The sequence below is a fragment of the Chlorocebus sabaeus genome, chromosome 23, assembly GCF_047675955.1.
Source record: "Chlorocebus sabaeus isolate Y175 chromosome 23, mChlSab1.0.hap1, whole genome shotgun sequence".
NCBI classification, from domain to species: Eukaryota; Metazoa; Chordata; class Mammalia; order Primates; family Cercopithecidae; genus Chlorocebus; species Chlorocebus sabaeus.
The window spans coordinates 6,960,278-6,974,793 of NC_132926.1; the positions used below are offsets into that span (position 1 = coordinate 6,960,278).

The following is a 14,516-nucleotide window of genomic DNA, read 5'->3' on the forward strand; positions in this document are numbered from 1 at the left end:
ATTATAGATCACAGAGTTGAATTCCGTGCAAAGCATTAGATTCATTCCAAGGGTATTTCCATTCAGCAATGGATTTGTCTTGCATATGCTTCCCTATTCCAGGATAGCTCTGCATGGAGACGTGGGGCCTGCCTAGAATCAGGAATACACGGAAAATCAAGGCCTCCTGCCCTTCCCACTGCCACGTCCTCCCCTCCCATGCAGATCCCACTATTCTATTAACTTTAAAACACCCAGGTACCGGGCGCGGTGGCTCACGCCTATAATTCCAGCACCTTGGGAGGCTGAGGTGAGTGGATCATGAGGTCAGGAGATCAAGACCATCCTGGCTAACATGGTGAAACCCCGTGTCTACTAAAAATACAAAAAAATTAGCCAGCCATGGTGGTGGGCCCCTGTAATAACAGCTACTCTGGAGGCTAAGGCAGGAGAATCACTTAAACCCGGGAGGCAGAGGTTGCAGTGAGCCGAGATCGCACCACCGCACTCCAGCCTGGGCAACAGAGCGAGGCTCTGTCTCAAAAAACAAACAAACAAACAACAACAAAAACCAAAAACACTGATGTAACATTACAACCACTGCTCATATTCCGGTCCTCAAGATCAACTATGGGTGTGAATTTCTTAAGCAGTATCTTAGGATGGGTGATGTTATTACCAGTTAAAACAAATTCTATTGATTTCTATTTGAGATGGTGGTATCAGCTTGCAAAAAAAATGACAAGCACTACCCAACTGTAATATTTTAGACATATTTGGATGAAGTTTTACCATCCATTTATAAGAATCAACTCAGGGATGCCATATACCAAAGTCTATAAAACTACTTTACAATTTAACAGCTGCTAAAGAAAAACTTAGTAACTTTGAACTTTGTGTAATTAAGTGCAGGTTTGATACATGGTCTAACTTAATGATTTTTCACTTTCTGGACAACAGCCCTTTGTTCCCCCCTTTTTAAAACAATGGATTCACTACTTCTGATTTCTTACCTTTAACCACAAAGGAAAAATTGGTCACACTCATGTTTCTACTCTAACCGAATGCAGCTCACCACTGCTACACAACAGGATACAGATGCCTGACTTCAATGTAAGGCTTCCAGAACAACAAAGTTCGATGACGGGTCTGCTCTTACGGCCTTTGTGCCCTGGCTGTCCTCTCAGCTTTCTTTGCAGAAAGTGAGGAGCAGGAAGGGATATCCCTGCCAGTTGGTGCCTTTCTGTAGCCATCCCCATGGGATTTCATAAAACTTTTACAGAAAATTAAGAACATGCTAAACATTTCACTGATCCTGAATTATGACACCCCTTGCCACATAGGTTCCTCTCTGACAACTGTAACCACAGATATCATCCCTCTTCTGAACATCCATGTGGCCTGAAAGCCTCCATCTAACCTTTGAATACGTACTGAGCTGAGATGGGAGCTGATAGCTCCTCACGCCAAACACTGTTTTTTTTTTTTTTTGAGATGGAGTCTTGCTCTGTCGCCCAGGCTGGAGTGCAGTGGTGCGATCTCGGCTGGCCGCAAGCTCTGCCTCCCGGGCTCACGCCATTCTCCTGCCTCGGCCTCCCGAGTCCTGGATCTACAGGCGCCCACCACCACGCCTGGCTAATTTTTTGTATTTTTAGTAGAGACGGGGTTTCACCGTGTTAGCCAGGATGGTCTCGATCTCCTGACCGTGATCCGCCCACCTCGGCCTCCCAAAGCGCTGGGATTACAGGCGTGAGCCACCGCGCCTGGCCCAAACACTGTATTTTTGAAAGTGAGACACCTGCTCAGTGCTGAGGAGAGAAAGAACCTGCTTGAGGTTCCAGAACTTCTTGGTAGCCATCCCCATTCATCCTCCCAAACAGTTCCCTCTCATCTTTTACATCAAGTCTGAAGCTGTAGGAGCTGCAAAGCCCCCTCATTTACCTGCATCCTCCTTGGGCACCTATGACAATGCCGGGAACATTAAAGCAGATCAAACGGGGGATGGACAAAGAATGGAGAATCCAGAGGCACCCAAGTCAAAATCTAGAAGTCAAGGCAGAAGAGGGACTAGGACTGTGAGAAATGCACAAGGGAAAAGCTATGGGGACTCAGAAAAGAGTTGCCTACGGAGCAGCTAAGTGCCCAAGCTCTGGGGTCAGGCAGAGCTAGGCTTTTTCACTCAGGCAGCCAACAAATATTCACTGAGGGCCTTCTTGGTGCAGGCAATTGTTACGTGCAGGGGATAGAAAGGCTGAGCAAGACAAAATAGGCCCTGTTCACATGAGGAGAAGGAAACAACCACCTTTAATTTCAACTAGTGACAAAAGACACTAAAGAAAAAATCCAGAGTTTGTGTTACAAACGGCGTGTGTGGGAATGAGGGTGCAATTTTAGGCAGCATAGCCAAGGAAAAGCATCTTTGAGAACGCAGCATTTACGACTGAGACTCAGATGGCCTTGGACTATGGATGGCCAGCTGTGCGACCTTGGGCACTCAACCTCTCTCAGCCCCAGTTTTCTTATCTGGAACCCAGTACCTCGCAGGGCTGGAAGAGTGTAAAACTACATGGACCTAAGTCACCTGGCACGCACTTAGTAGACTGTTTATTGTCATTCTGGGCAGGTTAGAGACCTGTGACAGATGTGAAAGTTCAGGAGAAAAGCAACTACTATTCCAAGCATCTACTTCCTTGCACATCACCTCCCTACTGGATTGCGAGTTCCAGGACAGGAACCAGGTGGTCTCCCCTCCGACCCCGGCACCAGGAAGCAAAGCTGAGAGCGCGGAGCGCGGGGTCAGGCACTGGGCCACCTGGCTGCCGCTGTCCGGGACGCAGCCATCTTGGTGTCCCCGCGGCGAGTTCGCCACGCAGGCGCCGAAGACAGCGCGGCCAGGCGCGCGGGGAGGCGGCGGAGGGCTCTCCCCACCGGAGAGGAGGCCCACGGGATGCTGGGCCTCGGGATGCTGGAAGCGGGGTGCTGTCCGGCAGCAGGATGGCAGGGATCCCCAGGTGCAGGGACCCCCCGGCCCGAGGCATCCCCGGCCCGCGAAGGGGCTTCCGACCTCCCAGCCCGGGGTCTCCCGGCAGCCGGCCCGCAGGTGCACGACCCAAGCCTGCCCGAGCCTGCGCGCCTCCGCCGGGCCCCCTGCGCGTTTCCCACCCACCTGGCTCTGCCTGCCTCCCGCGACTCACCGCTTCCCCCGGGCCGCAGCGTGCGCAGCTCGCAGGTCCCGCTTAGTGCAGCCTTTGCCGCCACCGGAAGCGCTTCTCCCGCCACGGTGTCCTCGCGCGTCCCCGGAGCGCGTCCTCGTGCGGGCCTGCGAGCGCGCGTCCGCGCCCCGGGGCTACGAGGCTCAGGGACCCGCCCTCCCGGTCCCGGCCCCGCCCTGCGCGCGCGACTCCGCTTCTGGTTTAGCGACCGCGCCCCGGCTCCGGGAGAACTTCAAGCCCATCCTCACCCTCACCGTGGTGTGGGGCTCTGCGCGGGCCGGGGCCACTGTTTTCCATTTGGGTTTCCCTTAAGGGACTGCTTCTTTATCATTTCTTTATTCCCGAGGCCTGGCATAGCCAGCATACATTCACGCACTCATTTACCCAATTAAAGTGTGGAGCTTGGCAAGACTGGCGCTACACGGCGATTTTAGGACTTTAGTGCCACGACCTGATTTACGTCTTGGAAAACACCGCCGCCACCACCACCACCCCGTCTTCTTTATGGAAAACAGACTGTGTGGGAGGGGATGTGCAGGCAGAGAGGCTGTTTAGCGAGATGCTGAGGTTATCCAGGACAGGAATCATGGTGTTTTGGACCAGGTGGGTAACCTGGGCATATTTAAAGGTCGAATGAAATCTAATAAATGGTGAATTACATCATAAATTTCATCGGAAGATTCCATTTTTAAATATGACCTATGACAATTCCAAAATATTTTTTGACAACACTAGTGTGCATGGTGGAGTGTGTGTTATAACTGCACAAGCGGACTGCAAAATGTATATGAAAAAATGTATATGAAAAAAATAAAGAGCCAGAAATAGCCAAGCAAGCTTTGAAGAAAAGAGCAAGGCCGAGTGACTTGTCCTACAGATACAAAACTTGTTATAAAACAATGGTAAATAAGAAAGGTGGTGTGTTCGCTCCAGGGTCAACAAAGCTTCATGGAGCCAAACAGAGTTGCCAGCCATGTGGAAACCTGCACATGTAGAAACTTGCTGTGATTTGGCATCGCAGGTCAGGGGGAAAAGGTTAGATATTCGTTAAACAGTACTAGGATAGCCAAATCCCTGCTTGTATAATGCATGAAACTAAACTCCAGGGGGATTAATGATCCAAATGTGAAAAACAAAACTTCTAAAACTTAAGCAATATGTCACAGATATTTTGAGTGGTATTCCTCATCCTCCAAATTCCTGTGAATATTTAACTAGCTTTTTCTTTGTACCATACCCTGTGCCAAGTGCTGGGCTCAAAAACATATACAAACGATCGCCCCTTCTTTGCTGGGCACTGTGGCTCATGCCTGTAATCTTAGCACTTTGGGAGGCTGAAGTGGGTGGATCACCTGAGCTCAGAAGTTTAAGCCTGGACAACATGGTAAAACCCCACCTCTACCAGAAATACAAAAAATTAGCTGGGCATGGTGGCGCATGGTCCCAGCTACTCAGGAGGCTAAGGTAGGAGGATTGCTGGAGCCTGGGATGTGGAGGTTGCAGTAAGCTGCAATTGTGCCACTGCACTCCAACCTAGGTGATAGAGTGAGACCCTGTCTCTCTCTCTCACACAGAAAAGAAAACTAACAATTATTTACAAATTTGCAAAAGAAAAAACCAAAACCAGTTTCTCCAAAGAGCTTATGAGCAAGGAGACAGACATGTAAATACTTGCTTAAAATAGATGGTAACAATTCAATAGGAAACTTGCAACAGTAGAGTGTGGAATATATTGTGTAACTGTCCTGAGAACATAGAGAAGGGATTGACTAGTTGCCTGCAGAATGGGCGTGTGGAAGAGGTTTAGTAGATACAAATGTATCAGTTGTCTGTTGCCACAGTAATGCTATATGACAACCACAAAACCTTGGACTATGCAACAGTAAACATTTAGTTTTGTTCCTGAGTGTATGGGTTGGCTGGGAGGTTCTGCTGACCCGAGCTGGGCTCTGCAGAGCTTGCTCATGTGTCTGTGGTCACCTTTGGGCCATCAGTGGCATTGCTGATCTTGGCAGAGCTCTCTCATAGGTGTCTGGGACCTCAGCCAGGATTACTGGGTCGGGATGGCTCTGCTCCATATCTCATTCCTCCAGCAGGCTGGCCTGGACATGTTCACATAGCAAAGGCAGAGAAAGGCGAGAATAGATGAACTCAAGGCCTCTTGAGGCCAAGGCTTGAAAATGGCAAACCTTCATTTCCAAGGCATCCTATTGGTCAAAGCAGGTCAACAAGGCCAGCCCCTATTCAGGGTGAAATAGACTTTATCTTTTGATGAGAGAAACTGCCAAGCAACATGGCAAGCAGGTGTAGATATATAGACTGGTGGAGAATTGTGGATTTTTTTTTTATTATTCAAAAATTCCATCATGTGTAGTTTTTGTCTTTCCAGCATCTCAATTTCTCTTGAGGGAATTCCCCTCCCGCATTTCACTGGATCTTGTCCAATTATCAATCATGGTACTTGATCTTCTTCTGTCTGCCACAGTCATGGGCACGTGGCCCAAGGTGGGCCAGAATTCCACCCTGAATTTATATGTAGGTGCTGGGGAAGAGAAGTAACCTCTCCTCCCTGCCTCCCTTCCCCACCACACACATATATTGGGACAACTGATCTAAGAGAATGTGGATTGAGGGCTGCTGGAGCTGTGGAAGGGAAGCCAGGCTAAAAGATGTGAGAGGGACAGAGGTCAGATGGCATCATGTCAGGTTCTGGACTCAGCCAAGCCTGAGGCTAGATCTGCCTCCTGGTCTGCCTCCTGGGCTTCCAGCTATGGGAGTCAATAGACCCCACCCCCACCCCAACTCTTTTCTTTTCCCTTGCTTGTCTTTTTTCCTTCTTTTCAAAATCTTAAGCTCTTGTGAGTTGGATTTCCATCCCTGACTAACTGGGGTGAGGAGATGTTCATAGAGGTGGTGACATCCGAGCTAGTGCAACTAAATTTGAAAAAGTGGGAACAGCAGATGGATGAAGGAAGAAAAATGAGAGGGAATTAAAAGTGGGAAGCAAGCGTTTATATGATTTCCAGTCATTGTTTCAAATACAGCTCCCTGCTAAATCTCCCTGCTAGATTTTTAGTGTATTCCCTTTGAATATTGTAATTCCTTTGCTGACCCATCAAACTTCGGTTCAGAAACAGCTTCCATAAAGCTAAAATGACATTTCTGTTTAATTCAGAAAACAAATGCTTGGGAATTCTTGCTAGGCTTGCATCAACAAAAGTTGCAAAACCCTTGCATTTTAATATGGACTTTCACCATTCAGGGAACAGCAAAGACAAAACAATGCTTAAATCAGCAAAGGTGGGGGGCATTTCTGAGCATAGCAAAAGTTCAGAGAGCTGAGGAAAGATCTTGCTGAATGTATCACAAAAGGAAGTTTTCATCAGGGCAGAACAGATAATCCAGTGAGAACCATATTTTTTGTTGGTTTGTTTAAATTAACTCTTTAATTAAAACTTTAAGTTCCAGATGATATGTTAGCCATGTTTTTTTTTTTTCTCTCTCTCTCTCCTTTTTTTTTCTCCCAGAGCCTCACTCCGTAGCCAGGCTGGAGTGCAGCGGCACTATCTTGGCTCACTGCAACCTCTGACTCCCTGATTCAAGTGATTCTCCTGCCTCAGCCTCCTGAGTAGCTGGGATTACAGGCACATGCCCCCACGCCCAGCTAATTTTTGTATTTTCAGTAGAGACAGATTTAGTAGAGACCATGTTAGCCAGGATGGTCTCCATCTCTTGACCTCGTGATCTGCCCGCCTCAGCCTCCCAAAGTGCTGGGATTACAGGCGTGAGCCACCGCGCCTGACCCCCATGTTGTTTTTGGTGATAAAAGAAATATGTAATCAAATGAATTTGAAAAGTACAGAAAAGTATAAGTGTATACTCAATGCTACTCCCCAGAAATCTCCCTGCTAGATTTTTAGTGTATTCCCTTTGAATATTGTAATTCCTTTGCTGACCCATCAAACTTCAGTTCATCCCATGCTTGAGTTTCAGCTCTCTGTATGCACAAGCCCAGAAGCACGCGGCACAGTGCTTAAGCACACAGGCTCTGCAGGCGGGTCCGCGTGGGTTCTGATTCCACCTCTGCCTGGATCGGGTGTGAGACCCTACACAAATTAGTTCCTTGACCTTGCTGTGCCTTGGCTTATGTCTAAATGGGGTAAGACTAACACTTACCTGGGGCCATCGTGACTATTACCTGAGATTACATATGTGCAGAGATGAGCAGGGCGCCTGGTCAGTGTGAGCCTTGTTAATTGAGAGCTGCTTTTCTTAGAGTTGCAGCTTCATGGGTCTTGCGGCACTTCATAAACTCTCTCTGCATAGTTTTACAGTCTTGTCTTCTCTCTAGACCATGAACTCTTTCAAATAAGAAACTCAGTGTCGTTCAACTTTCTATCCCCAGTGTCTAGCAGGACATCCAGTGAATGCCGCATTTGTTTGCTAAATATGTGGTGAGAATCCTGGTACCTGTATTTTATGTTTCACTTTCTTCACTCAAAGTTATATTTTATAAACATGTTCTCAGGTCACATCATAATCTTCATTATGCATTCTTTCATGCTTTTTATTCAGTAAATGCTTATTGAATACTGACTGATTCTACATTAGTCATTATTCTAAGTGCTAAGGAGGCTACAGTGAATGGAACACATGTAGCCCCTTGCCCTCACACAGCTGATTGTGTAGGAAATGAAGACAGACAATAAACACAATGAATAAGTAGAATATATAAGGCCAGGCATGGTGGATCACGCCTGTAATCAGCACAGGTGGATCAGCACTTTGGGAGGCCAAGGTGGGCAGATCTCATGAAGTCGGGAGTTTGAGACTAGCCTGACCAAAATGGAGAAACCCGGTCTCTACTAAAAATACAGTATTAACTAGGTGTGGTGGCACGTGCCTGTAATCCTAGCTACTTGGGAGGCTGAGGCAGGAGAATCACTTGAACCTGGGAGGCAGAGGTTGTGGTGAGCTGAGATCGCATCATTGCACTCTGGCCTGGGAAAAAAGAGCAAAACACTGTCTCAAAAAAAAAAAAAAAAAAAAAAAAAAAGAAAGAAAAGTAGGATATAGAGCATGTTAGAAGGTAGTAAGTCCTATATGTAAACAAAGGAGGGGGTGTGGAGGTGACAGGGAGCTGGGTCAGGGAAGACCTAGGGGAAGGTGCCCTTTCTGGCTTGAATGGCTGTAGAACATTTCATGGAGCAGCTGCATCAGCGTCCACCCGACCTGTCAAAGAAAGTCTTTTTGTACTACCCACTCACACACATTGGATTCAGTGTGTTTTCTTCTCAGGTGAGGGAAGAGCTGGAGATTCTGGGTCCAGAAACTCAGCAGAGCCTTACAGAAGGGAGGGAGAGGAATGCCGGTAACTGAGTGTCCGCTGTGAGCGGGGCAGGCAACACATACCCTAACCACTTGCACAAACATCTTCTCTAGTCTTCACTGCATCCCTGAGGGGTTAATTACTTACATCAGTCAGGCTTCTCTAGAGAAATTGACCAATAAACTATGTATCTATATCTCTCTCTATATACTATATCTCCATCCATCTCTCTCTCTCCATCTATTTGTCTAGAATGATTTAAGAAATTGGCTCACATGATTGTGGTGATTGGCAAGTCTGAAATCTCTAGGGCAGGTCAGCAGGCTGGAAACTCAGGCAAGAGTTGATGCTGTAGTCTTGAGGCTGAACTTCACCGGGAAAATCAGGTTTTCCTCTTAGGGCCTTCAACCAATTGAATGAGGTCCACCCACATGACTGCGGGTAATCTTTTTTGTTTAAAGTCAATTCGTTGTAGATGTCAACCTTATCCACAAAACTCCTTCACAGCAACACCTAGATCGGTGTTTGATTAATTCACTCTATAGACTAGCCAGGTTGGCACATAAAAGCAACCATCACACTACTCTGCCCCTGATTTTACATCTCCATTTCCGCTCTTGCCTCTAACTGTTCAGTCCCTGATCTCTTGGGAAGGTCAATAAAATCATGTGCCCTCTGCTTTTAAATAATCAACAGCTTCCAGTTATACTTATGGTAAAATTCGAACTCTTTACTGTGGCCTATGGACCCTCATGATCTGTCCTGTTCCAGTTCTTCAGTTTTACCATATACCACTGCTCCCTATGCTCATGGTAGTGCTGGCTCAACAGGGCAACTTTACCTACCACAGGGCCTTTGCATATGCTGTTCCTGCTCCCTGGAATGCTCTCAGGTCAAATGTCACTTCCTCAGAGGTGCCTTCCCTGATCACCTGTCTGGAGTAGTCCCTCTCACTCACACTGGAGCTCATTGCTTGTTTATTTCTTTTGTCATACTGTCACTTTTCAGAATTACCTCATTTAGGCCAGGCGTGGTGGCTCATGTCTGTAATCCCAGCACTTTGGGAGGCTGAGATGGGAGGATCACCGGAGCCCAGGAGTTCAAGAGCAGCCTGGGCAACCTAGTAAAACCCTTTCTCCACAAAAAATTAAAAAATTAGCTGAGCATGGTGTGGCACACTTGTGGTCCCAGCTAGTTGGGAGGCTGAGGTGGGAGGATCACTTGAGCCTGGGAGGTTGAGGCTGCAGTGTGCTGAGATCACGCTACTATACTCCACCCTGGACAATAGAGCAAGATTCTTTCTCAAAACAAAACCAAAAACTAAACAAAAAATTACCTTGTTTACTTGTTTTTGATTTGTTTCTTCTCTATGTTTTCAGCTAGAATTTTCTACCATAAGGGCAGGAATCCTGTCTTCTTTATCCCCTGCTATATTCTCGGCTCCTTGAAAAGTGCCTGCAGTTGCTGTCACAGCCCAGATTATGCCACGGAAGCACTGTGGTGAGGACTCGGTGGCCTGCACCCCTGAACACTGGATGAACGCCACTCCTCTCTTGAAACTAGTTGGTGCAGCCACGACCAGAATGGAGTCTCCACTGCCTGGGCAGGAGCATCTGACTGGCTGAGCTGAGGTCACATGCCAGGCAACATCAGGCCTTTCCTGTAGAGACCAATGACGCCTGCCTCCCACTCAGACACAGAAGTCCCCTCCTGCCCTTTCTCAGTCAGGACACCTCCACTCCTGACATCACATCATCCTGTTTTCTGTCACCCGCTTTCCATAATTTCTGACCCTAATTTTCAGTTATTAGTATCACCTTCCTCAGAGGTGCCTTCCCTAACCACTGGTCTGGAGTAGCCAAGAGTAATTGCGTTGTTTGTCATTACTTTCAATGGCAAAAAACCACAATTATGTTTGCACCAAACTAATATTCTGGGACTCATTCATGCTCTGAAATATTTATTATTTGTATAAATGGAATCGTACGGCTACACTTGTGTGTGTATATGTCTGACTTCTTTCACGCAGTGTGTTTTTGAGTTTTATCCATGGCGTTGGAGTTTTCCCCATTGGGGCACAGAATTCTGTTATATATCACATTTGTTTTTGTATTCAGTTTTCAACTGACAGACCTTTACCATATTTCCCGTTTTGGGCTATTATGAATAGCAAAAGCAGCCAAGAACATTCAAGCACAAACTTTTTAAAAAAGATTTATTTATTTATTTAAGTTCTAGAATACATGTGCACAACGTGCAGGTTTGTTACATATGTATACATGTGCCATGTTGGTTTGCTGCACCCATTAGCTCGTCATTTACATGAGGTATTTCTCCTAATGTTATCCCTCTCCCATTCCCCTGGCCAGCATTTCTTGTCTGAGAGTGAAAGCCCAGTCAGCCTCACATACAAAGCCTCTGAAGAACACATCATGAATTGGCTCTTTGTTTAAAAATAAAGAACGCTAAGCATCGCTTAGAAGCCAATTATGTCTTTGAAATCGTTTCTGGAGGCTAAAGACAATGTTTATTATTCTGAGAAAACTGAGCCACTCTATTATGGGGTTTAAGGGACTGGTTCTTAGTCAAATTAATCTTATTATATATAATAGGCCAGAATGAAGGAAGAAGTAATACTTCACATTTCTTTTTGCCCTGGTTCAGCACTTGCTGTTCTGTTTCCTGTACTCTTTGGAGAGGAATACCGTAACACCACACTCTGCTTGCTGTTTAGATTCAATCCATGCATTCATCCAACATGTATTTGCTGAGCACCTGCTCTGTGCCAGCGCAGGACAGGCACCAATTAGTGAGTGAGACTGAGTCTCTCCCTTTGAGAAGCTTGCAGTAAACGAATACATACACATTCCATGGGTGATAAGCAGGATGAAGAATGTGGGATGAGAGGTGAGAGCAAGGCAGGATGGGAACCTATTTTAGAGGAGATGTGGAGGGAAGACCTCTCTGTGGAGGTGATGTTGGAGCAGAGGCCTGAGTGAAGGAAGAGAGTGAGCAATGTGGCTAACTGGGGAAGAGCATTCCAGGCAGAGGGAAGAACAAGTGAAATTTGCCTCAGGACTGTCCTAAAAGCAGATTGTAAAGGAAGCTAGAGTGAATTTCTGATAAGGATATTGACCAGATTGAGACACGGGGAGGCTGAGGGTAAACTAAGTCAGGGCTCCAGCAAGTACATATGGCACCATTGTAAGAATTTTGCAAGGTTACCCTCTCTGGCAAACAAGTTACAGCCAACCTGAGGCTCCTGTCTGTGATTGAAAGAGCCCCAGGCAGGCCCAGCTCGTAAACAGAGTCCCAGGTGAATTCCAGCTTCCTCCTGCTCCCCTGGGCAGGAGCATCTTTGTGCAGTGCACAGGCTGTGCAACTGAATGTGGCAGTCCTCACGGAGGGTCATTTGGAACAGACTTATCCAAGTCATAGACAAATTGCAACATAAAGTAGACATTCTTTTTCTGGTGATTTTGTTATGGATTTGAAAACTCTCACCAAGAACCCTGAAACATTTGTGGTGGGATAATATATCGAGATTTTGGCAGTTAGCTGATTAACTGATCCAACCCCCAACTCCCTTTGCTATTCCCCTCTGTCCCTATCAAATGACTGAGCTGTTCTGGGCTAATTTTCTCAATGATAAGCTGCATCAAGGCAGAAAGAAAGGCTCTAGACTCGGAACTCTAGGGTCAATAAATCTGAATCCTTAGGGGAATGGAGAAAGTCTGAATGGAGACAACGTGTTTGAAAGAAATCATTCACTTTATCCCTGTCCTCCATTTCTGTTTTCCTGTCCTCTGTAGGCAACAGCTGTAACACATTACAAAATGTCTTTGCAGAATATGTAATGTTTTGGGCATATGGTTTTAAGTTATAAAAATGGTATTCTTTTGGAGATCCCATTTGCTTTCTCACTTGTCACTCACTACTGAGTACTTGGGATCTGTTTATGTTGTTTTGTATAGATCTAGTTTGTTCTTTCTAACTCCTGATAAAATTCCCTGGTGTAGAGCCACCACATTTTACTTATCTACTACCTAGGATGCATTTTTACTTATCTACTACGTAGGATGTGTTATGGTACTTCTGAGTACCATAAACCCTGCAAAAACATATTAACGCATATCCAGTTATGGTCTTGTTTAATAAGGACTCCAGAAACACATCTGAGGGTGAAATTTCTATAGATACATGCATGTCTAATTTAGATAGCACTGCCAGAGAACTTTCCAGAATGATGGCATTGTATAACTCATCACCAGTGTGCAAAAATGCTCCTGTTTTTTTCATGTCTCACCAAGACTTGGTGTTATACTTCTTTCTAAGTTTTGCCAATCTGATGGGAATAAAGTGCTATATTGTCATTTTAATTTGTATTTCTTTGGTTATTAAAAAATTTGAGAATCTTCTCCTCTACTTATTAGCACTTCTTTATGTTTGTTGCCTTTTTTCCTTTCCTTTATCTCTTAGTAAGCGTTCCAAGTCTGCCAAAAACATTGCAAATATCTTCCCCCAACGTGTCATCCTCCTGTTAGTTTTGTCTACAGTATACTTTTGTTGAACAGATTATCTTGAACATCAGTGTAATTAAATCCATCAGTTTGTTTTTTTTTTGTTTTGGCCTTTTGATGTCTTATTAGAGAAGATGTCCCTCAACACTGGGCTTAAAAGGTTTGCTCTAATGTTTAATGCTTTAGTTGTATAGTTTACACCTCACATTCAGGTCTTTCATTCATCTAGAAGGTAAAATGTAATCTAAAATCTGTCTAGAGTTTGTATGCAGTATGAGAGGTAGGAATTCAGTTTTATTTTCTTTTTGAGCCAGTTTCCCTTGCACTCTCAGCTAAACTGGATCAGGGCATTTAAGGCATGTATGGATTTACTGCTCCCACAGAATGGGAACGATTCCATCGGGCTGAAGGAAGAGGAGAGCAGAGGGAAAACGTGGAAAGCTCAGATATTAATGTGTTTCAGGGAGAAGGAATCTGCATCCTGCTTCCCTGGCAGAGCATGGTGATGAGTCTTGGGAGACGGGGGCTTCGCTCATGGAGATTCTTGGGCTCTCAGTGTGGGATATGGAAACAGAGGGAGCAGATCCAAACTATCTCATGGATGGGAATGAGGGATATGCAAACATAAGTTCTGACAGATGGATGTGCAACTATGTAAACAGTGAGCTCTTTGAACTCATGCAAGATCACATGGGCCCTCCCAGCATGTCCTGGAAATTGGATGTAATTCCAAGAAAGTGAGGAGATAGGTAAACTTTGAATTAACTAAGATAAACATTCAGTCACCCCAGTGGAAGCAGTGCTCCAGATAGAGTTTTTTTGTTTTTTTTTTTAAGCTCAATTATGGGAAATGCTCATGTTATTGGCTAACAAGTGAAGTTCACGCATACATCTTTATGGTTTCAGTTTGTTTTTCTATATCAAACAAGGTCATGCCTGAAATAAACTTCATCAGTTGCAACCATAGGTTGGCTGAGAATCCAAGAGTTTGGCAAAAATCAATGAAAGCATCCTGTGAGAACCAGTTGCCTATATGAAACTTATAATCAGGAGTATTGTATAATTTATTATCATTTGTAAATTTTGCTCTACACACCCTTTATGTCAGTATATTTATAATAAATTTGCTTGATAGGTGCAGCAAACCACCATGGCACACATTTACCTATGTAACAAACCTGCACATCCTGCACGTGTACCCCAGAACTAAAAATAAAAATTAAAAAATAAAATAAATTTCCTCTCTCTATATACACACACATATATTCAGCATGTATATACACATATAGTATATATGTATATGCATGACAGCAAACCTCCTGAGGCACCTATACGCATATCCACATATGTGATATATCTACACACATATCCATAGTGTGGACCCCAGCACTCCCCGTTAGTGTTCTGGGTTCCAGAACCAAGAAGCATCTCCTCCAAGATGGAAAGAACCTTGTCCTTAACAGCAATGTTGAACAG

The 14,516-nt window shown here is 45.3% G+C and overlaps 1 protein-coding gene across 4 annotated transcripts in view; it reads right to left on the reverse strand.

Annotated features, from left to right (window-relative positions):
- SFXN1 (sideroflexin 1) overlaps nt 1-3,287 on the reverse strand; it is a 51,627-nt gene extending 48,340 nt beyond the window's left edge. For 2 of the 4 annotated variants that reach the window (XM_008015347.3, XM_008015343.3), the window contains exon 1: nt 3,174-3,279. The gene's annotated coding sequence lies outside the window, so the exon portion shown is untranslated. The other 2 variants (XM_038010257.2, XM_008015345.3) reach the window with 2 other exon arrangements.
- Between the last annotated feature and the right edge of the window lie 11,229 nt (nt 3,288-14,516).